At 44.2% G+C, this 23,566-nt stretch overlaps 1 protein-coding gene across 1 annotated transcript in view; it reads right to left on the bottom strand.

The window, feature by feature from the left end:
- LOC125091550 (translation initiation factor IF-2-like) overlaps positions 1-23,566 on the bottom strand; it is a 262,700-nt gene that overhangs the window by 84,899 nt on the left and 154,235 nt on the right. The gene's annotated exons all lie outside the window — the stretch shown is intronic.

Here is a 23,566-nt window from a genome sequence, read left to right as displayed (position 1 = left end):
TTCTTCCTGACTCTACTCCCTGCCTGAAAAGTTCCCAGGCATGGACTCCCATTTCTCCCACCGACCCTGGCTTTTTCTTCCAACACCAACTACTGTGCAAGTTACAAGCCCATCAGAGCCACCATGCAACACAGTCTGCCTCTTCCAGCCTTCCTGACCTTGACCGGCGTGAGCAGCGTGCCCTGTCTGTGGTAAGTTATCGAGCCTCCTGGAAGTCTGAGTGGAATTACTCCAGGTCTAAGAAAGAAAGTCCACATTCAGAGGTGTTTTAGCCCAATTCACCCTTCATCAATGATAGAAGCAACAGCCAAGATCTGAAAGAGCTATGGATACCATCGCCCACCTACCCACCATGCCTGCCCTGTCGTACAAAGTCACGCCTCGGTATGTGGCAATGAGGAGAAAACACAGGGAGAACTGCTCCTCCCAGCTAACTGTGTCACATCCATCTCCTAAGCCCGACACGGGGGCTGACCCTTTCTGACTTATTACCCCTACCGGTCACCTTGAAAAGGAAGATTCTAACTCCAAGCTTTCCCTACTCCGTTTAAAACTCTGAATCTACCCCGTTTGGTTCTTGATCAATAAATGTTGAATGAAGACATCAATCTCTGGGGAAGTTCATGCAGCTGTTTTAACAACAGCGCAATGATTAAAGAATCATAAATAAAATCCATTTGCTACCCTCAAAAAGAGTTCTTGAGGGGCGCCTGGGTGGCTCAGTGGGTTAAAGCCTCTGCCTTCGGCTCAGGTCATGATCTCAGGGTCCTGGGATCGAGCCCCGCATCGGGCTCTCTGCTCAGCGGGAAGCCTGCTTCCTCCTCTCTCTCTCTGCCTGCCTCTCTGCCTACTTGTGATCTCTCTCTGTCAAATAAATAAATAAAATCTTAAAAAAAAAAAAAAAGAGTTCTTGATATCCACTAACGCTTTCATTTGAATCAACCTAGTTGACTGTTAAATCATATCCGAAGATCAAAAACACACATATTCTCTTCATAACATCGACACATCTCTTTATCTCATTTACTGACAGGGCACATAATCAGGGTCTGGAATCCACTGTTTTCTACTGCTCCAGACCAGTTTCTGCCTCTAGGTTGCCTACTCCTTCCCAATTCTCCAGGCTCAGATAGTAATAAAAATGTTAGTGAAGAAAACATGCTACAAGGAGGAACAAAGCTGAACGTGCTGGGGTCGTCTGTCTTCCCAGTCCCTTAGTCCCTTGCACGGCCACTTCATACCAGCTCGCTGTGGCAGCCCGCTGCAATCTATTTGTGGCCGAGGCAGACTCACTGCCTCACTGTTATATTTGTCTAAATCATGTGTTCCTTTATTTTCCACCAGGTAATCGTCTACGTTGCACAGTACAAAGAAACAAGCTGGAATACGAGGTTTTCTGTCAACACTCCCAAGGATGTGTCCCAAGAATGCAAATTTCTTAGCATGCTAATCTTCAGAATACCAGACCGCTCCACTGAGTTTAAAGAATGCTGAAACTAAACTTTTAGCATTTTAAAATACAGGAATTAAATATTTGTTCATGACTCCTAAATGACCGACATACTTTTAAAACCATAAAAATGGTTTCCAAAGGAGGCTCAGAGAAACACGTGCTCTCCGGGTCCAGCTGTGGTAAGCCTGCTCCATGCTTTCCAAAGCACGATGTAGTCCTCACAAGGATGCTAGACGGTAGGCAGAGCTGGGACTCAAAGCCAGGTCTTCTGCTTTTAAGCCTGGCAAATCTCCCTGGAATCAAAACCATCTGTATCACAACAGAACTCACAGACTGAGTTTCTACCCCATGAGTTTCCTCTGCACGGTCCGTACCATGCAGAATTTAGACAAGTGCATCCTGACAGGCAAACAGTGGGCAGTCCATGAATGCTTGTCCTTTGCCGGCATCAGGATGTTCTAAGACCCTCTGAAGGTGAACAACAGGGTGCCACGGGGAGAAGGCACACAGTCCATTCAAGGGAAGGAAAGCTGAGGCTACTGAGACCCCCAGGCAGTAGGCGGGTAAAGGAGCCTACACAAACCGGTCTATAGAACACATTCACAGATACTCATTTTTTTAAAAAGACTGAAGCAGAGAGCAGGCCCGGCCTTTCCTATTTATGTGTATCTTATGCTCTTGTGAAATTCCATTATGACCAGAATTTAACTCAAAATTGCCTTACCTTCTGCATGGACACTTTCTGGGTACATTTTGGTAATTTTCCTTTCCCCCAGCATCTCTCCTGCTACGACCCACAAACACGCCTGTCCGGGATTTCTGAGCTACTCCCAGCTTCCCTCAGACACCCTGCTCCGGGTCACATTCACGTGATTATTTCACGAGCCAGGACAACATTGCGTCTTCCCTTCTCCCCTCCAGCTAACTCCTGCTAGTTCAGCAGGACCCGCCCTGAGCACCGCCTCCCTCTGTGGTCCTTCTCCCCCACGCCCAGGCTGCAGGAGCTCCCTGCCCCTCTGCATCCTTCAGCATCCTGAGCATTCTTCCTGCCTCAGTTTCTACTGCCTACTCATTTCTCGGACTCACTCAGCAGATCGCGGACACGTTTGGGGCAAGGACGGACCCTCTCTTCTCCATATCTTTGATGCTTAAAGCAATGCCTTCCCACACTAGGCACTTGATAAATATTTACTGAAGAAACGAGAGTTTTGCCCAGACGCATCAAAACCAAATAAAGTGCTTTAAAAATTTCTGTCTCTCCCAGGTGTCGCCTCTGACATAATCACAGAATCACAGATCGTTGCTCCATGCAAACACGTGGACAGCATGTTTCTAACCTTCCGTTATCTGTCAGTCCTTGAATGTATTTCCATCATTTCTATCTCCTTCCATTGAACTCTCTCCAAATTGTGCCTAAAATTTGGATCTAAATTATTTGGATCTAAATTATTTGGATCTAAAAAGGATCTAAAATATTAAAGGTATCTCTTTTAATCTCGCTGATGTCTTTGTACAACACATGGTAGCCCTGAAGCAGATCACAAAATCATCCCAGGGTGTAAGTATTCTAGAGTTGTTTTTTTGCTGACAGAATTGAAAATAACAGTAACCCAGATTGATTAAACTCCTCAGAATCCAGGAGCATGGACAGCTTTATTTACCTCTTTGTGGTTGACAGGCGTTTGTGTAACTAATTAGGTATCATTTATATAGAAGAAAAGTCCATTACAGGTGTCACGTTTACAATTCCTAACGTGATGTGCATAAATATACAAACACAAGCAATTTATTTAAACCCAGCAAATAGAGGTTTGACCAGAAGTCACATACCAGCAGGTGAGTTAAGAAAGAAAAACAAATCTTAATCCTCATTTTTTTTTTTAAGAAACACAGTATGATTCCCTCAAAACTACCCTTCTTAGAAGAGCAACACACACTCTGCTCTTCTTGCCTTGATAAATGCTACAGCTTGGATGATCTTTTTTGCTGTTATTCATTATTTCTGGAGAATTAACAACCATCAGCTTTTTTTTTCCCCCGAGTAGGAGAAATTACAGGATATAATAACCTCAAGTAGGTCTCTATTTGGATGAGAAAGTCCAGTGATGAGAAAGCAACAGTTTGAACGAGAAGGGCTTATGTTTCTCACATAACAAGTCAGGCAGTGGGTGGCCAACAGCTGCTGAATCTGCGCACGGACGCCTTCAGGACCAGTGTTCTTTCAAGATCTGCATCACCGCCCTCGACTTCTTGTTCTTGGCCCATCGTGGATGTGGCCTCATAGTCACTATGGCTGCCATACACCCAGGCATCAAGAAAGGGAAGGACATTCTGTGGAATCTCTCTCTCTCTCTTTTTATCAAGAGAGCAAAAGCTTTTCCAGACCCCACCTGGCACATAAACACTTGCATGGGCAAACCATGGTATTTCAACCCAACTTCTGATTAACTCATGACCAGCTGATTAGTAATGCAATCTTGGGCTTGATGACTCATCATACTCAAAGGCTCTGCCCATGCTCAAAGGAAGGGAAATCACGCAGGGTATATAGACCAGGGATTGGGAATCTCTGGGACCGTCTTAGAATCCGGTCCACCAAGTGTCTGCTTTCTTCTAACAACCACAATACCCAAATAAAAAACACAGAAATCTGGCTCCAAGCCCTTTACTGCTCTGGGCAGAAATTCAAAGTCAGAAGCGATGCATTATAGATCCCTTCTGGTAATGTCATCTGAGTTCACATGAATCAGCAGAAATGGGAAGCTACTGGGGGTGTGGAAGGCTCTGGTAGACTGTGTCATAGGACTTTCCAAAGGCATTCCATTAGACAACTAAAAATGAAATTTAAAAACCCTATCTATGCTGTGCAAAAGCTTTTGATCTTGATAAAATCCCAATAGTTCATTTTTGCCCTTGCTTCCCTTGCCTTTGGTGATGTTCCTAGGAAGATGTTGCTGCGGCTGACGTCGAAGAGGTTGCTGCCTGTGTTCTCCTCAAGGATTTTGATGGATTCCTTTCTCACATTGAGATCCTTCATCCATTTTGAGTCTATTTTCGTGTGTGGTATAAGGAAATGATCCAATTTCATTCTTCTGCATGTGGCTGTCCAATTTTCCCAACACCATTTATTGAAGAGGCTGTCTTTGTTCCATTGGACATTCTTTCCTGCTTTGTCGAAGATGAGTTGACCATAGAGTTGAGGGTCCATTTCTGGGCTCTATTCTGTTCCATTGATCTATGTGTCTGTTTTTGTGCCAGTACCATGCTGTCTTGATGATGACAGCTTTGTAATAGAGCTTGAAGTCTGGAATTGTGATGCCACCAACTTTGGCTTTCTTTTTCAATATTGCTTTGGCTATTCGAGGTCTTTTCTGGTTCCATATAAATTTTAGGATTATTTGTTCCATTTCTTTGAAAAAAATGGATGGTACTTTGATAGGAATTGCATTAAATGTGTAGATTGCTTTAGGTAGCATAGACATTTTCACAATATTTATTCTTCCAATCCAGGAGCATGGAACATTTTTCCATTTCTTTGTGTCTTCCTCAATTTCTTTCATGAGTACTTTATAGTTTTCTGTGTATAGATTCTTAGTCTCTTTGGTTAGGTTTATTCCTAGGTATCTTATAGTTTTGGGTGCAATTGTAAATGGGATGGACTCCTTAATTTCTCTTTCTTCTGTCTTGTTGGTGTAGAGAAATGCAACTGATTTCTGTGCATTGATTTTATATCCTGACACTTTACTGAATTCCTGTACAAGTTCTAGCAGTTTTGGAGTGGAGTCTTTTGGGTTTTCCACATATAGTATCATATCATCTGCGAAGAGTGATAGTTTGACTTCTTCTTTGCCGATTTGGATGCCTTTAATTTCCTTTTGTTGTCTGATTGCTGAGGCTAGGACTTCTAGTACTATGTTGAATAGCAGTGGTGATAACGGACATCCCTGCCGTGTTCCTGACCTTAGCAGAAAAGCTTTCAGTTTTTCTCCATTGAGAATGATATTTGTGGTGGGTTTTTCATAGATGGCTTTGATAATATTGAGGTATGTGCCATCTATCCCTACACTTTGAAGAGTTTTGATCAGGAAGGGATGCTGTACTTTGTCAAATGCTTTTTCAGCATCTATGGAGAGTATCATATGATTCTTGATAAAACCAAAAGACAACTGACAGAATGGGAGAAGATATTTGCAAATGACATATCAGATAAAGGGCTAGTGTCCAAAATCTATAAAGAACTTAGCAAACTCAACACCCCAAGAACAAATAATCCAATCAAGAAATGGGCAGAGGACATGAACAGACATTTCTGCAAAGAAGACATCCAGATGGCCAACAGACACATGAAAAAGTGCTCCATATCACTCGGCATCAGGGAAATACAAATCAAAACCACCATGAGATATCACCTCACACCAGTCAGAATGGCTAAAATTAACAAGTCAGGAAATGACAGATGCTGGCGAGGATGCGGAGAAAGGGGAACCCTCCTACACTGTTGGTGGGAATGCAAGCTGGTGCAACCACTCTGGAAAACAGCATGGAGGTTCCTCAAAATGTTGAAAATAGAACTACTCTATGACCCAGCAATTGCACTGCTGGGTATTTACCCTAAAGATACAAACGTAGTGATCCGAAGGGGCACGTGCACCCGAATGTTTATAGCAGCAATGTCTACAATAGCCAAACTATGGAAAGAACCTAGATGTCCATCAACAGACGAATGGATAAAGAAGATGTGGTATATATACACAATGGAATACTATGCAGCCATCAAAAGAAATGAAATCTTGCCATTTGCGACGACGTGGATGGAACTAGAGGGTATCATGCTTAGCGAAATAAGTCAATCGGAGAAAGACAACTATCATATGATCTCCCTGATATGAGGGAGAGGAGATGCAACATGGGGGGTCGAGGGGGTAGGAGAAGAGTAAATGAAACAAGATGGGATTGGGAGGGAGACAAACCATAAGTGACTCTTAATCTCACAAAACAAACTGAGGGTTGATGGGGGGAGGGGGTTGGGAGAGGGGGTGGGGTTATGGATATTGGGGAGGGTATGTGCTATGGTGAGTGCTGTGAAGTGTGTAAACCTGGCAATTTGCAGACCTGTACCCCTGGGGATAAAAATATATGTTTATTAAAAATAAAATTAAAAAAAATAATAATGAAAAAAAAAAAACCTATCTAAACAAGCCAGTTATTTCTCTCCCTGTTTATGGGCAAGTGTTTCCTCTCTCTTGCTATGGAGGCAAGAACTGGGTCACTGTGCTAGACCAGTGAGACATACCACACGCCCTCATGGAGATTACTTTATAGTGAGAAGTGTGCCCACCACCAAGAAAAGCAAACCATTAAATAAAACAAAAGCACATTATAACGTGTCCTATGAAGGAAACGATATAAGGAAACGACGTGCTATGGAAGAAAACGCGCTAATCCTTTCCTTGGGCATGCTACTGCACACGGGTCAGCAGGCACCTGTCTTAGCCTTATTTTGCCTTTCTGAGGTGTCTTCTAAGGGGCTTCAGGAAACTGCTCTATTTTATGTTAAACCTGAATTAAGATCACACAGGTAACCCCAACGTTCAGCAAGGATCCCTAACTAGAACAATGTTCCTTCAGTGGTTGGTAACATGCTTCCTTGTATCTGCTAGTGCCTGGACATACTCACTACCCAGACACGGGTGACTTTTCAGTCGGTACAGATGTGTACCTGCTTATGCGTTATTATGCCCCCTGACGGGGTGCTTCTGGCAACTGTTTGGATAACTTCCCTGCAGAAGTTCTGGAAACCCACTGACTTTTCCACATCTTTTGAGTTTCTGCTCTTCCCTCTTAAGCACTCCTTTGCACGTGTGGAAACAGCACTGTTACTTGAAAGGAAGAACTCCGATTTCCCTCTCCTCCAGCAAGACCCGCTGCATACAGAGAATGCTACTGTACGCCCATGTCGGTGAGAAAGTGAGTCAGGCAGGCATGCACGGCAGATGTCTTCGTGGCTGACATTTCCCCAGTCGAAGGGCTAGTAACCTTCAGCACCCAATCTGCAGAGAATGTACACATTTATGAAGACTCGATTTTTGTTGTGTTTTAGGCTCCCCGTTAGCATTTTCATGCAGCTCTTTGATTTTTCGAGAAGAGAACAGTGCCATTCAGTGGAAGACAGCTGTGTATGTGTGGGATCTCAGACCCACTCCCTCGCTGGTGAAGCTTCCTACAGCCAATTATGGTTCTCCTGAGGAAACACTCCTTAACCCACCTGATTAATTCCCTCTCTGGCATTGAAGAACCCCCAGATTCTGCCGGACTGTGTGTGTTGAGAGTATTGGGAATGGGGGGAACACACTGCCTTAGCTCAGTCTCTCCAGGCACCTCCATCATAGCCAACCTCTGCTCCTTTGCTAAGCTTTAGCAGCTACTAAGAAACCACACAGCAAGTAGGACAATTGTCTGCAACACTGCAAATGCTAATGTAGGGAAGGAAGCTGGACTATCTTGAAGGAGCCTTTCAGATTGATAGTAGTATGGCAAATGATCTTAATGACAAGGAAGAGTAACACAGTCCCCTACCTCCCACCTTCCCCACCCCCCAGCCCCACTGTGGTTGCAGAGATAACTCTTTAATGAGCTCCAGTTTTAAAGAAAGGTGAAGAGTGGTGCCTGAGTGGCTCAGTCGTTAAGTGTCTGCCTTTGGCTCGGGTCGTGATCCAAGCCAGGGTCCTGGGATCCAGCCCTGCACAGAGCCCCACACCAAGTCCTGTCAGGCTTCCTGTTCAACCGGAAGCCTGCTTCGCCCTCTCCCATTCCCACAAGCAGGGAATAATAAATAAACATCATTAATGTTTAATAAATAAACATGTCAAATAAATAAACATCTTAAAGAAGAAGAAGAAGAAAGAAACAAAGTAAGGTGAAGAAAAGCTAGAAGGAGGGAACTATGAACTGAATTGAGCAGATTAAGGCCACAAGGAACTAAGACTATTGAAGTGTGCACAAGTCAATCTAAAAAGACTTGGCTAAGTATGGCCAAAGAAGAGCCAGAACCAGGAGGAACAGACGCGTGAAGTGGTACAGACAGCACGACAGTAACTGATAAGAGCAAGGAAGTGTTTGGTATTAAAAAGTATGTCTTTAAGCTGGTGTATGAGTTATTGTCTTGCTATGTAACATTAAGCACAAAGTCAGTGCCTTAAAACAGTACACATTAGCACACCATTTCCGCAGGTCGGGGGTTCAGGGACAGCTTACCTGCATCAAACGCTCAGACTCGCACAAAGATGTTCATCAAGGAGTCCGTGGACTGTAATGCCTGGAGCTAGGAGCCCTCTCCTCAGTTCACAGAGCTGTTGATAGAATTTGGTTCCTTGCAGCTGTAGGACCCAGGTCCCAGTTTTCTCAGTGGCTGTCAGCCCCTGGAGTCTGCCCTCAGTCAAGACCCATGTGACCCTCTCATAAAACAGTAGTTTATTTCTTCATTCTTCAAAGGTTGCAGAAGAAGCGGTTCTAGTCTGCTCCAATGGAATCTAAGACAGCACAATGAGGGGAGACATCCTATCATCTTTGCCGTAAGGAATCCTAACTGTAGGAATGGAATTATCATATTCCCGGTCCCACGCACACTCAAGGGCAGGGGATTATACTACCACAGTGAGAAAGGAATGCAGAACATAGATAAGATGGCACCAAAAAGAAGGACAGTAAAAGTCTTCTTTGAACTTAGTTCAACATCCTAGACTCAGGACACTAGGTCCGTTAGAGTTTACTGAAAGAATGTACCAAAGGAACTATAAAGAACCACCTTTCCTAATCCTGCAATAAAGACTAATTTCTAAGTCTAGAGTTGACCAACCCTAATAAAGGAAATCAAGTAGACTCAAAATCAAAGACTCAGGAGTTAATTATTCTCTCCCCAAATCTAAAACAATAGACAGATTTTGTAAAGCCCTAGAAAATGCTGTGCTGATTACCAGCAGTTAGTACTGACTCCACAAATCCATTCCTTTCAGTCTAACCCATTCCTTTGATAGAACTAGTTGGAGAAAATGTTGGATATATGGTTCCCATTGACTATAAGTTAGTTCACAGGGGTGCTTCGTGCAGGGAAAATGAAGAAGTGTCATCTGAAATCATGTGCTTTTTTTCAAGTGCTATACCCAGAAGTGGGTCAACCAAAGTAAGAAGGTAGAATGACATTCTGCAGTGAGACGAAGGACTCAGCACTAGCCTGCTCTATATTAAAACGATGATTTTGAAGTGTTTGTGCGTTGCCTATTTTGGGAGCACTGGTCCATGACATAAATCACAGACTGGAGATTTAACATCATCCCTATGGGCTCAACCAATGAGCAACACTTGACCCAACTGAGTTGAATCAATCAATATCATATGTTGTCGTGCATGTCGTTGATCTTTAACCCAATAGTATTTAACAGAGATCAAAGAACGCTCCTCCACATAGGTCCAAACCCTCTCCTGGAGAAGCGCAGTATGAGGAACTCCTGGCCTGCCATCTTCCTTGTGACAAACAATGACAGTTCCACTCAATTGTACGAAGAACCACGAACTGGGAAAGCACACAGGCTACAGAGAATTACAACAGCTTATTCACCTCTCAAAGAATGTGCTGTGTATCACCTGTGTCCCACCATGTTAGCAGAAGGTAAAAGGTGGAGAAAAGCATCTCAGTCGAATACACGTGGGAAAGACACAGTCCAATACAGTTAGGCAAGCTTCTTGACTATGGTCGTTCAAGATGTCAGTGTGTATTCTGAGTGAGAGTGCACGACAGTTTTGCTGAGAATCTCATACTATTAGATTCTGGAAAATCTCTGGGAAAAACTCAATCACCACAGCCTCAGGCTGTCCGAACTAATGTACGACGTCTATACATAAAAAACTCCAAGTCAAAATGTCATCTGCCCTGAACACCAGACTTCTAGACTGCTGAGTTCAGATTTAGCCACCTGGCGAGATAAGGGTTACCCTGATCAACAGCAGCACACCCACAAGGGAAATGTCGGGTAACATAGAGGACAACTGCAGAAGAGTCACACGTCCTCCCATGTCTTGCTGCATCGAGTTTCAAGCTGCCTTGCTTACAAGACTGTCTTACGAGCCACACAGGCCCATGAACTCCTCCCATACCTTATGGTGAGACCTAATGACTCATTTTTAAGCAGTCGAATATGGCAAAAGTAATGGGATAGCACTCCTGAGAACTGGTTGTAAATGTCTGTGACTAGTCCACAGAGACTAAAAGTAGATGATGTGGTTGTCCAGAGCTAGAAGGTTGGAGGTTGAGGGACGACAAACGTTTTGGAGGGAAAGGAAATGCTATCATTTATGTGTAGGTGACCTATAGTAAGATTTCTTTGAAATCACTTTTCAGGAAGAAAAAACGTGTGTTTACTCTAATACTCAAATTTCTGTCCTAATTTTCACAGACTTACATTTATTTTATTCATCCTTTGCTATGTCCCAATTTTTGTTTGCCCTTCTCAGTATCCTTTTTCTTATAGAGCTGTGGAATTCCCATTTTGGTCCTTTCTGACATGGATTACATTGCATTGTAATTTTTCACATATTTAAATGTGCCTTATCCAACAGATAGTAATTCAGATTTCCAATTGTCTCCTACACTGTAACACTGAATTTACTTTTAGTTGTTCACCATTGATGTGTATATTTTAGTTCCCTGAATAGCATTTAGGTTCAGCCACTGTAACTACTTCATCATCGATCTTTTATACCCTCAAGTCTGCTGAGCCCAGTACCTTTAAACGAATTTGTACTAGATTTACTATTTTTCTTGGCCCAAGAAAGTTATTCCAGTTTTTAAAGTCCTGAACTTATTGTCAGACATTTTGTAGCAAAGGAAGATTGGTTCTAGGTTTGGGGACTCTAATTCACGTGAACTTCATTTCACCCCAGGTTCTCCTTTATCGTCCTCAGATGAAATAAATGAAATGTGAAAATGTTCTGACAGATAAACAAAGGCTGGCAGAATAGAAAATGAGCAGTGGTGGAATACACTAAGAACTTAATAATGGGGAAACATCAAGAGATCTTTTCTGGGCTACATACTGGCAGGCTGGCCAAGGTCGCTGCTAACTGGTTTTGGACTTTTCCATGCATTGTTCAAGGGAAACAGCCTGCGTCCTCCTTCTGTGTACCCATATGCTCAAGTGTTCTACAACCTGATTTCTGCTTTGTAAGCTCACATGCACTGTAACAGAGCTTGTCTGATGTAATTCTAACATAGAATACCTTTTTAGAAAGTAGTTAGTTGAATTTAAGAAATCATAATTTGAAAGACAACTATATTAATATATTTTTCATAGCTGATGTTTTTAAGGGCTCTTTGGCTTATGATATCATTTCTACAATACCTTCCATTTAAATCCAGATTACATCCAGATTTCTTAAATTAAAAATGGTAATACAGATATTATGTGTATAATAGAAACCATTTTTGTTATTAGCTAGTGTTTGCTTATAAAAGAGAAAATAAGAAAACCAAAGTGGCCAGACACCTGAGTGGCTCCATGGGTTAAGCCTCTGCCTTCAGCTCAGGTCATGATCTCAGGGTCCGGGGATCGAGTCTTACATCGGGCTCCCTGCTCAGCAGGAAATCTGCTTCTCCCTCTCCCCGTGCTTGTGCTCTCGTTCGCTTGCTCTCTCTCAAATAAATAAAAATCTTAAAAAAAAAAAGAAAGAAAGAAAGAAAGAAAATCAAATTGGTTCTTTTTATACAGATGCATGCACACACTGACTTTTCTCTGAGAAGATCTCCTTGAGGTTGCAAACACAACATCTCCTGTCTCCTCAGTTTGTACGTCTCACGCTCAGGCACCCTAAGCAAGGGTGTCACAGTGGAGAACTCTTCAACAAGGACACAATGCTTTTGGTCTCTGAGACACTGCACTATACTATTTACTATTGTACAAAATCACGGGGAGGCCCTGTGCCTGTTATTTCCTTTGATGCTGTGTCAGTTTACACTGAAAAACTAAAGAAAAGGAATTCAAGGTTTCTGTATCTTCAACCTCTCCCCACAAAGGTAAGTTCACCAAATTCATTGTGGTTTTTTTAAACGATCTATTTGTTTATTAGAGAAAGCGCGCACGCACACACACACACACACACACACACACACGCGCGCGCGCGCGCGTGCGTGCCAGGCGGTGGGCAGGGGCAGGGGCGAGGGAAAGGAATCCTCAAGCAGGGAGAACACAGCAGAGCTCGATCACAGGACCCTGAGAGCAAGACCTGAGCTGAAACCAAGAGTCAGACACTTAACTGACAGAGCCCCTCAGGCGTCCCAACCAAATTAACTGTTAACTGCAGCATTCTAGAAATTCTTTCCAACTCCTGCTGAAATTCACAAGTCCAGCTTTGTCATCTCTGCAGCCTTCCTGCCCCTCTGTTTACCCAAACCTCAGCACCTACGGGTCTCAGGTTACACTCGCAGCTGCCAGAAATGCCATTCCCCAAGAAGGCCCCAAAGCATACACAGAAAGGGAATGTGTAATTTGTTAAACCTCGGGTTCTACTGATTTATGTTTTCAGGTTTTAGTGTGCAGACATCACCTACTTCCAGTAAAATGGTACTCGGGAAAACTAGGTCTCCATGGAACCCAGATTCTGAGAAGCAGAGTCGAAGGAATGTGAGTAATGTCCCCGTGGGTCAATAAAAAACCTGTGCCCTGGTTAAACTCTGTTACGTTTTTATTTTTAAGAGTTCAAGGTCCTGTTCTACTTGTAAAGACATTGCATAACACTCAGGAACGAACCAGACATGATAACTCATTTTTTATACAAATTCCTCCTTTTCTCTCCTCGTCGTTAAACCTTCATTCTGCTCTACCATTCCCCTATTATTTCTTTTCCTTTTAAAAACAATTACAAGCAGGGAGCCTGCTTCCTCCTCTCTCTCTGCCTGCCTCTCTGCCTGCTTGTGATCTCTCTCTGTCAAATAAATAAATAAAATCTTTAAAAAAAAAAACAACAATTACACTCAATTATTAGACATTTTCCTTCTGAGATTTTTAATGTTGCTTAAACTGAGTAATGGCACACCATAAGAAAGGGCAGATTAAAACTCAGGCTCTACCACTTATCACCTGTGTAACCTGAGGCAAGCCATACAACCTCTCCGGTCTTCTTCATGTCCCTCTGTCATGTGGGCATCGTGCTGTCACCTATGTCTTGGAGATTAAAGGGGTGGAAACATGCAAACTACTTACAAGGGTGCCTGACACAGGAAATACCACATAAGGGCTGCGGCCTAGTATTTTTAGGTATTTTAGATTTAGTACTTTAGATACCTAGAAGTAAGATCACTTCTTTACCGTAGTGTTCAAAGCCCCACCTTCTGGAGCCCTTTTACCCCACGCTACAAGACCATATGTCCCTGCATTCCCTCCTCCCTCCCTCAGAGTCCTTTTCAAGCACGACAACTAGTTGTCCACTACTCATCTTGAAAAGCAGGCGACGCCATTTAAAGGCACCGTGACATCGTGCAGAGCCAACGAGACTGAGGTCTGAGCAGGCCGGGGTTTTGGTCAGGGTGCCAGCAGGAGAGAGGCACATTTGAAGGGGGAACTTCAGAGAGGTTCATGAACGCGGTGTGTGTAAGCAGACATCTGAGCAGGCTTAAGGGAACCAGCAGGGGAGGGGCGAGCTCTCAGAGACTCCCAGGAGCATTTGCTTCGCCTCCGCCAAATGCCTCCAGGTCTCCCCCTGCCTCCTGCAGCATCAGCAGCCTCCTCCTCCCTGGTCATTGCTGGAAGAGGGTCTTCGGTTGTACCCAGGTATAAAGTCCTGTGATTTGGATATGCTGAGGATTGAGGCTGCTGTGGTCTCCAGCCCCCGGCTGATCAGCACAGCCCCCCTTGCTGTCTGCAGAACAGCTCTTATGAATAGAGTCTTACGACTTCAGATTTGGAGCCTGCCCTGCTGCCTTTCGAAACACTGTGCTACAGAGTCACAGCCCCGTTCCCTATGGATACCATCTCTTCTATCTATTTAAAATGTCTGTTTCGAGGCACCTGGGTGGCTCAGTCGGTCAAGCTTTCGACTCTTGGTTTCGACTCCGGTCATGAGATCGAGCCCTGCGTGGGGCTCCATGCTCAGCACGGAGCCTGCTTGAGACTCTGTCTTCTTCCCCCTCTGCCTCTGCCCCTCCTCGCACATGCACATGCAATTTCTCTCTCTATAAAATAAATAAATAAATAAAATCCTAAACAATAAAATCAAACTTCTCTTTCTCCACATGTCTGGTCTCCGGCTGCACTCTTGAGAAGCTATCGTTCAAACTGGAGACCACAGGGAAAGTGGTGGTGACCTGTCCTCGCCCACGGGAGCCCGGCGAGCTCTCCCTCGCTGCCCCACACCCTTATCAGCTCCTCTGCCTTCTTGCCAGCCCTCACCCCTCTCTTGGAAGACACAATGGCCTGAGCAGTGGAATCCTTGTCTTCAATTGTTCTCACTTCATCTGCTCAAGAACCACCTCTGGGTATTACGGATTACAGAAGAGAGCCCGGAGTTTTCAAGGTTCATCCACATCTGAACCCAAAGTATCAGCCCATCCCACTTCCCCACATCATGGTCCATACTACCATTTTCCCCAACTTTAGCCTCACGGGTATACCATCTATTTCCAAAACATGCCATGCACCTACTGCCTCATTCCTTTTGCCACCGTTCTGCTCTGGAGTCCAGAATCTCTCCCCACCTCCCCCAGCCCGTCTGGCATTTGGACGTGACATCTTCCTTACTACCTCTGGGGTAGCAGGTCAAACATTCCATGCTCCTAGTAACCTGGCAGAAACCATCAATTCTCTACGTCACTGCAGCTCTCACTATGGACATAACTCACCCCTGCACTCCAGGGTTGAGAGTGGGAGGGTTGAATGTGACCCCATGAGAAGTGAAATTCCCTCACAGCAGAAGCACAGCGGCATCTTGTCCTCATGGGGCTTAGCACAGAGTGGACCATCCATCCATATTTGCTGAATGATCATGACCTGGTGACTCTCACCTGGGACTTCATATAATACTTTATTAAAAAAAAAAAAATACCTGAGGCACCTGGATGGCTCAGGAGGTTAAGCATCTGCTCAGGTCTACATCCCAGGGTCCTGGGAGAGTCCTGCATCGGGCTGCCCTCAGTGGGGAGCCTGCTTCTCCCTCTGACTGCTCTTCCCTTGCTTGCGCCCTCTCTTTGTTAAATAAATACATAAAATCTGAAGAAGAAGAAGAAGAAGAAGAAGGAGAAGGAGAAGGAGAAGAAGAAGAAGAAATACTTTGTAAAACCTCTCCTGAAGGGCCTGGCAGTAAAGCACTAAGCCAGACATTCCCCCCCAGAACTGTTCACCCTGTCTGTAAGCTTGTACACCCTCAATGATATTATTATCATAAGTTGTCAGTAAAGTGTTCCTTGTGTGCCCAAGTGGATGAATAGTTATTTTAACTCGTCACAGTAGTCACACAGGTGTAAGAACACGCAGACTTGGTGATTATGTTCACTGATGGGCACGCTGCTGCTCAGAAAGTCTGGTGTGAAAGCTGCCCACAGATGTTTGTTCTCAGGCCATGAGGAGGCACACAGGGGAAGGGGCTAGATGGTGGCTTAGTAGGTTAAGTGTCCGACTCTTGATTTCATCTCAGGTCATGACCTCAGGGTCGTGAGATCGAGCCCCGTGTCAGGCTGTGCACTTGGCTTGGACCCTGCTTGAGATTCTCTCTCTCCCTCTGCCCCTCCCCAATCCCTCCCTTTCTAAGAAAGAGAAACCTTAAATTAAATTAAAAATTAAAAATAGGGGCGCCTGGGTGGCTCAGTGGGTTAAGCCGCTGCCTTCGGCTCGGGTCATGATCTCAGGGTCCTGGGATCAAGCCCCGCGTTGGGCTCTCTGCTCAGCAGGGAGCCTGCTTCCTCCTCTCTCTCTCTGCCTGCCTCTCTGCCCGCTTGTGATCTCTGTCAAATAAATAAATAAAATCTTTAAAAAAAATTAAAAATAAAAGAAAGTGGCTATAAATGTTTAGCATGTTTTAGAGAAATCGACACTATCACAACATCGAATTATGTGTCTCATCTCACTGAGTACAAATGTTATCAGTCTTCCAGGGAATGTTAGTCCAAGGGACATGCCACCAGGTGCCATCAACCCAGGCATTCAAGAAAGGAACAGGGTGTCAACCGAGTGATGGAGGAGAGACCCCATGGAGAAACTTCTGTTTTTCTTTGCTCTCTGAAGTAAGAGGGACAGATTTCAAACAGCCTTCATTTGCTCATTATTGTTATGTGCGAGGCAGGGTGCTAGATTGCACTGAGGAAAGGGAACACAGGAGGAAGAAGAGGAGAGGACAATGACCAACAACAATGAAATAATAATGGCAGGGATTCTGAAGCCTTACTATGCACCAGTCACAGGGCTGAGGGCTTCCTGTAGGTCAGCTCCCCCGGGTGTACGGCCCAAAGCCCAACACAGCAAACCAGCTCTGCTCCTCTTAGCCTGACTAGCGGAACTGGTTTTTTTTTAAAGTGAGGGGTGGTGAGTGGGTGGCTCAGCTGGTGAAGCGTCTGCCTTTGGCCCACATCATGATCCCAGGGTCCTGGGATCGAGCCCTGCATCGGGAATCCCTGCCCGGCAGGGAGCCTGCTTCTCCCTCTCCCTCTGCCTGCCGCTCTGCCTACTTCTGTGCTCTCGCTCATTCTCGGTCTGTCAAATAAATAAATAAATGAAATCTTTAAAAATAAATAAATAAATAAAGTGGGGGAGTGGGCCAAGCAAATTTCCAACTCTGACGCCTATCCTCTAGTTTTAGACCCAATGAAAAGATACAATATAAATCAGTTTGGATTCAATTCAGACAAGCTGCAGAAACACTGTCTGCACTTCAAGAGCATATCTGCATAACGGAATAAGGAAATAGAAAGAAATTCATAAAGGGGTGCCTGGGGACTCAGTTGTTAAGGGCCTGCCTTTGGTTCAGGTCATGATGCTGGGGTCCTGGGATCGAGCCCCAAGTTGGGCTCCTTGCTCCGCAGGAAGCCTGCTTCTACCTCTGTCACTCCCCCTGCTTGTGTTCCCTCTCTGGCTGTCTCTCTCTTTATCAAATAAATATATAAAATCTTTAAAAAAAAAAAGAAAGAAAAATTCATAAAGGTAAGTATTAACATTAACAGATAGATTAGCTTAGCTACCAAGCATTCAAATCATTGAAATCTATGAAATTCTAGAAATAATTTCTATAAAGGGTATTATTTTCTGACCAAAAACTAAAACTGTTCCCATGTTAGCTGCATTACTAGAGAAAAGTCTAGACTAGAGATTGGTAGGTGGATGGACAGCTAGATAGGTGATAGACAGATAATGGATACATAAGCTATAATCTCGCCAAATGGCTCTATGATAAAGACCTGTTACTCGTTACTTTGAAGAAAGAGCCAGCCCAGAACCCAGCAGAATCAACAGGACATCTAAGTAACAGTGCTAAAAACTGAAATGTCATTTAGAAGGAAGGGAGGAAGACATCTGAAATGAAAATAAAATATCCTTCATAGACACTTGAAATGAGTGTACTTTCATCTTCCGAAATTAAACTGACAGCAATCATGCTAAGATCTAAATCCTCAGCAGGGCTTACAAACCCATGATGCATGGGGGGCCCCTTCACCAAAAGAGCCTTAAGCTTTGGGGATAACGGTATCTGCAAACAAACTGATTTAAGAACAAAGTTGTCCACTTTCCTCTGTCTTAAGACTTCCTAAGAGCAAACTCCCTCTAAAGTTAGGGAAAAATTATGTTCATTAGCTGAAACACCTACCTGGCACCCAGTCAGCATTGTGCCCTGTTGCCACAGCAAACCCTAAGTTCTTACTTACTCTATTTATTTATTTATATCCCAGGTCTCTTCCCAAAGCATTTGAAAGACAAGGGCAGAAGCTATCGAAGAGAAAGTCAGGGTGTTGTCTCATTGTTATGCTCATGTGTGATAAGCCATTGCTCTGGTCCCTAAGATATCAGAGAACCACCCGGAAAAGCAAACGGAAATGCAAGCCTTATAGCAGACTTTGCTGGCACAGAGGGAGTCACGCTTTCTGCAAAGACAGGGCAGCATGAAAGTGTGTACTGCCCCCCCCCCCCCCCGCGCCCAGCTTGGGGAGGAGTGGGAACTGGTCGGGGGCAGGGTGGGTATGTCCAGGTGTCAGACTTGAGGAAGCAATCAAAGCCTGGGTCAGAAATGGAAGACAATGAGAAAATGAGCATAGAAGCATCTCTCGTTCTGTGCCCTGCACTTCTAACCTGCACGAGAAAACAGGACTTGTGGCCTTGAGCCTACCCAAGGGGACATTAGGGAAAGCAAAAAATCTAGATGCTTGCCTTACCCATAAAACAGAGATGGGAAAAATATCCATTGGTACAGGGACAAGCAGGCTGGTCACCTTCCCAGCCCATGTCCAGCAGGAAAAAAGAGCTGTCACAGCCCAGGAAAGCCAGGCTTCGGGTGTGCTGAGTAGGTAAGCTCCAGCTCTATTCATTTCTGGGTTTGGAACCTGAAACCAAAAAATCATCATGAAAACTCAAGGGGACCAGCAAAAGCAAATAGAATATTGCTCTGAAGGACACTTTCACAGCCCAGAGAGGGCACAAAAGACAGCCTCAATATTTTTTAGAAGTCTGCTGAAGATGAGCTAAAATAAAAGGCACCACAGGAAAGGTATGTGGCAAATGGGAATTAGCAGCCTGAGGACAGATGATACTTCACACCATCTAAAATAGACAGTAAAACACACTATCTACAGAATTAACGAGGAAGAAGAAAAACAATAGTGCAATAACAAGACACTTTTTTTTTTTAAAAAGCAGTTAGAGAAACCGCTATGTAGAATTTTACAACTGCAGACACATGTACACATACACAAATGTACATACGTTCACTTGAAGAAAAGTTCAGCTGAGAAACTGGAGGGGGCTTCAGTTTGCAGGAACACAGGTTAGGTTCAACCCTGCACTGAAGACAGTGGAAAAACCAGGATGGCTTATATGATCTGAAATCACCAGAAAACACGGAAGAGCTCACAAGCCGGTGGGAGTCTCCCTGGCTGATTTTTAGATGAACGTATGCAACTAGAGAAGAAAGCAGGTATCAGACACCAAAGCCATGTGTGCCCTCATGTCACGAAGACCAGGAACTCACAGTTGGCCTTTTGTTCCTGGGCCACGAAAAGCAACGTCCACAACGGAAATCGGGTAGAGCTTATTGGAGACCCCGCCGTGAAAGCTGGTATTCCTAAGGGCTACGGACTTCAGATGGGAAAAGGAAGCAGGGCATAGGAGCACGACCACCCTCTCCCCAGCCAGAAGACCTGGATCTAAGCACAAAAGAAAAGATGGAAAGGGATGCATGTGGACGTTGTGGCCACTGACCCACCCTGCCTAAATCAAGGGAGAAGAGAAGGATAGCTTCTATCATCTTTATGTTCAACAGTGTTCTGCAAATCTTAGAAAGCCAACATGGCATTTTATACATACATACATACATAGAAATAGATGTTCAAATCACAAAATTCTAACAGAATCTACAGACCAATTCTTGGAACGAAGAGTCTGGCAAGACTTTTGGACACAAGATCAAAATACAAACTTGGAAAGCGTCTCTATATAGAAAAATCAACTAGAAATCAACTAGAAAAATCAACTAGAAATCAACTAGAAAAAATCAACTAGAAAATCAACTAGAAAATCAAGGTTTTCAAAATCAACTAGAAATCAACTAGAAAATCAACTAGAAAAAAACATTAATAATCCCATGCACGATAGCAGCAAACAGTGTAAATTGCATAGTGGTAGATAAAGGAGGGAGAAAAATCTATAGGAGAAAATTATATGGACATAAAAAAAAAAAAAAAAAAGATCTAGTAACCTCACCCCAGGCAGTTAGCCCCTGAAAGATGGAAACATGTATGTGCGTGCACACAGCAGCTCCACTCATAATCACCAAAGCTGGGAAGAACAGAAATGCCCGTGTAGTGAATGAATGAACAAAGATGGCCCATCCTTCCCATGGAATGCTACTCGGCCATAAAGTGAAGTGAACGGCTAATACACACAGCGTCGTGGGGGACGATGGAACTGCGCTGTGTCCTGATTTGGGTGGTAGCCTCAGGAGTCAATACATGTGTTAGATTTGACAGAACTGTGCACACAGAGTCAGTTTTACTATGTTAATGCAGAATATCAAATGTAAACCTGTAAGAACAGTGTTTAAGAAGACCTTAAAAACTGTCTACGACGGGATGGGAAGGTAATTCAACACGGTAAAGATGTCCTTCTCCCAAATTAATCTATACAGTTAGTGGGTTTTCACAAAAACCCAGCAGAGTTTCATGAAATTTAACAAACGAATACTCAAATTCTTATGGAAGAATGAAGACCTAGGGACAGCCTTCGCAAAAAAACTTGAGAGGAAAGATGAAAGACATATCCTATTACATATAAGACTCCTTAATAATCTGTGGTTATTAGAAAACTTAAGGGGTGGTGCAGGGATAGAGCAACAGATCCTAAGGGTTATACCATGAGCTTAGGAAGAGCTATTCATCTTATAGATAGATGGGACAGGTACAGGGATAAAGATATATACAGAGAGATACATCCATATGGACATCTTTTTAGGTTTCTATCATACCCCAGGCGCAAATTAAATTCCAGTGACATAAAAGTCCTAAATGTGAAAAGCAAAACTTAAAAAAGAAAATATAAAGAATTCCTGTAAGTCAATTTAAAAAACTGAAAATAAAAAATTAGCAAAGGATATGAAAGTAAACCTCAAACTTCCATGAGTAAAATAAAAATAAAATAAAAATGAGAGCAATACAATTCTATGTCATGACCATCAAATGTGCAAAAACGTAAAAGTTTGGCATACAAAAATATTGGGAAAAGTAGGGGAATGGACTTTTTTAGAGGAGTTTTAGGTTAGCATCAAAATTTCGGAAAGCCTAGAGAGTTCCCATATACTAAAACACCATCGCTGTTAACCACGCGTATCACCGTGGTACTTTTGTTACAACTGATGAACCGATGTTAGTATGTTATCATTAACTAATGTTATAGTTTACACTACAGTTCATTCTTAGTATTACACACTCTGAGTTTGGACCAATGTATAATGTCACGTATCCACCACTCTAATACCACACAGAAGAGTTTCGCTGCCCCAACAATCCTGGGCATTGCACAGATCTGTCCCTTCCTCTTCGCCAACCCCTGGCAACAACTGCTGTTTTTAGTGTCCCCACTGTTTCGTCTCTTCCAGAATGTCACGTAGTTGGACTCCTGCAGTCTTGTCAGATCGGCTTTCACTTAGCAATATGCACTGAGGCTTCCGCCGTGTCTTTTACGGCTTCAGAGCTCACTTCTTTGTCTCGCTGAGTGACATCTATCCGCCCACGGAAGAGTAACTCGGTTGCTTCGAGTATTGGGCGACTGTGAGTAAATGGACTTTTCATACACGACTGGTGGGAAGACAAAACGCTACAACTACCTTCGGGATAAGCTGGCATCGTCCAGTGCCGTTGAAGGTGTGCGCACACATAACCCAGAACTTCTATTCCTGTGTAGACATCACAGAGAAACTTGTGCAAGGAAACATACAGAAAAATGTTCATTAAGCGCTTTGTGGAAGAGGGAAAACTGCAAACAAACCAGAAGTGTGCCAAGAAGAAGGCTGGGAGGGGACAGCGTTCTCCATGAGCCACTCTCGAGTTTCTGCACGTCCTGTCCGCAGCGGCACGGACAGCTTCTGTTCCGGACTGTGTGTCCAAGGGTGTCGCTCGGTGGACAGCCTCAGAAAAAAAAGATCGTGGTCCCCCTCCAGGATGAAGTCTCGGCAGGTCGGCTTCCTGCTCATCACAAGAGACGCGGGTTTCGGAAGCGCGGGGTTCCTCAGCTGTGGGACACACCTGCCATGTGTGCAGCATCATCTGCGTGGACCCCTCTGTGTCGCCCGGGGGGGATGAAGGGCCGAGCGTAACCAGGGCAGATGGGAGGCTCATGCTGCACCAAAACGTCCATGGCAGCAAAAAGCTAAAATGAAATGAGGGAGGCTACTGATACTCTCTATTTGCCGCCCCGGTGTGAATATCCGTACACTTCGTGGCAGAGACCTGAACGTTTGGTCGGGGTGGGCTTCCCTGGGCTGCGCCGGCAGTACAGGATACGTAATGGCAGAGGCCCGTACTTCATCTTTCCAACATCTGGAAGATTCTGAATTCCAAAAGCCCCTACCCTTCAGAGTCTGGTGTAAGGAATGGTGCTCTGAAAACATTCTCTTGAAATTTTATATTTATTTTATCATTTAAGATATAAAAATGAAGGGGGGAAGAGGTACCACTTTTTAACTCAAAAAACCAAACCTGCGCTGCAAAATGCATGTGATTCTCCACAGAAGAGTACAGAGACTATGGCGAGGGGCCTCAGAAGGGCCACATCAGCCCACTGTCTGGATCTAGCCTCCGAGGGGCAACATAATCTGTCCCTTGTCTACATTACGGAGAGAACCATTCTGGAAATACTGACCCCTGGTTTTGGTAATTACTAGAGCATGTCCTGGGAAACAAAAATATTATTTTCAAACATGGCAAGATAGAGTCCTATGAGATTTTCCCTGTAACTGTGAAAGACCTTGTGCTGGTCACACGGTTGCCCTTAAGATGCCTGCTTGATTATTAAACTCATATCTGACCTTGAGGCTCCAGCTCCCCAGATCACGAATACACTTGAGGCCTCGTGTCCTGGGACGAGATGCCTTTTATGCCCAATTTCAGATACTCTTGACCTCCTCACCTGTCTCCTAGGCCATGCACTGCTGCACTACCTAGTTATTCAGAGGCTCTGATTTGCGGCATACAACTCCTCCCGCCTCCCCTCAGCCCCATGCGGTGTCCCCCACCTGCCTTCTCTCTAAGGGCGTCTCCACTGTGGCTGTGGTGTGGGACTGTCTGGGACTCAGCTAACTGTCACACGGTGCAACCCAGAGATGCAGGACGTGGCTGCCCCATACCTCATTTCGTTACATCGCTGAATAATAGTCCATCCA

The sequence above is a fragment of the Lutra lutra genome, chromosome X (genome assembly GCF_902655055.1).
Source record: "Lutra lutra chromosome X, mLutLut1.2, whole genome shotgun sequence".
In the NCBI taxonomy this organism is placed as follows: Eukaryota; Metazoa; Chordata; class Mammalia; order Carnivora; family Mustelidae; genus Lutra; species Lutra lutra.
Note: the sequence above shows the minus strand (reverse complement) of the source record. Positions and strands in the feature narration are given on the sequence as shown.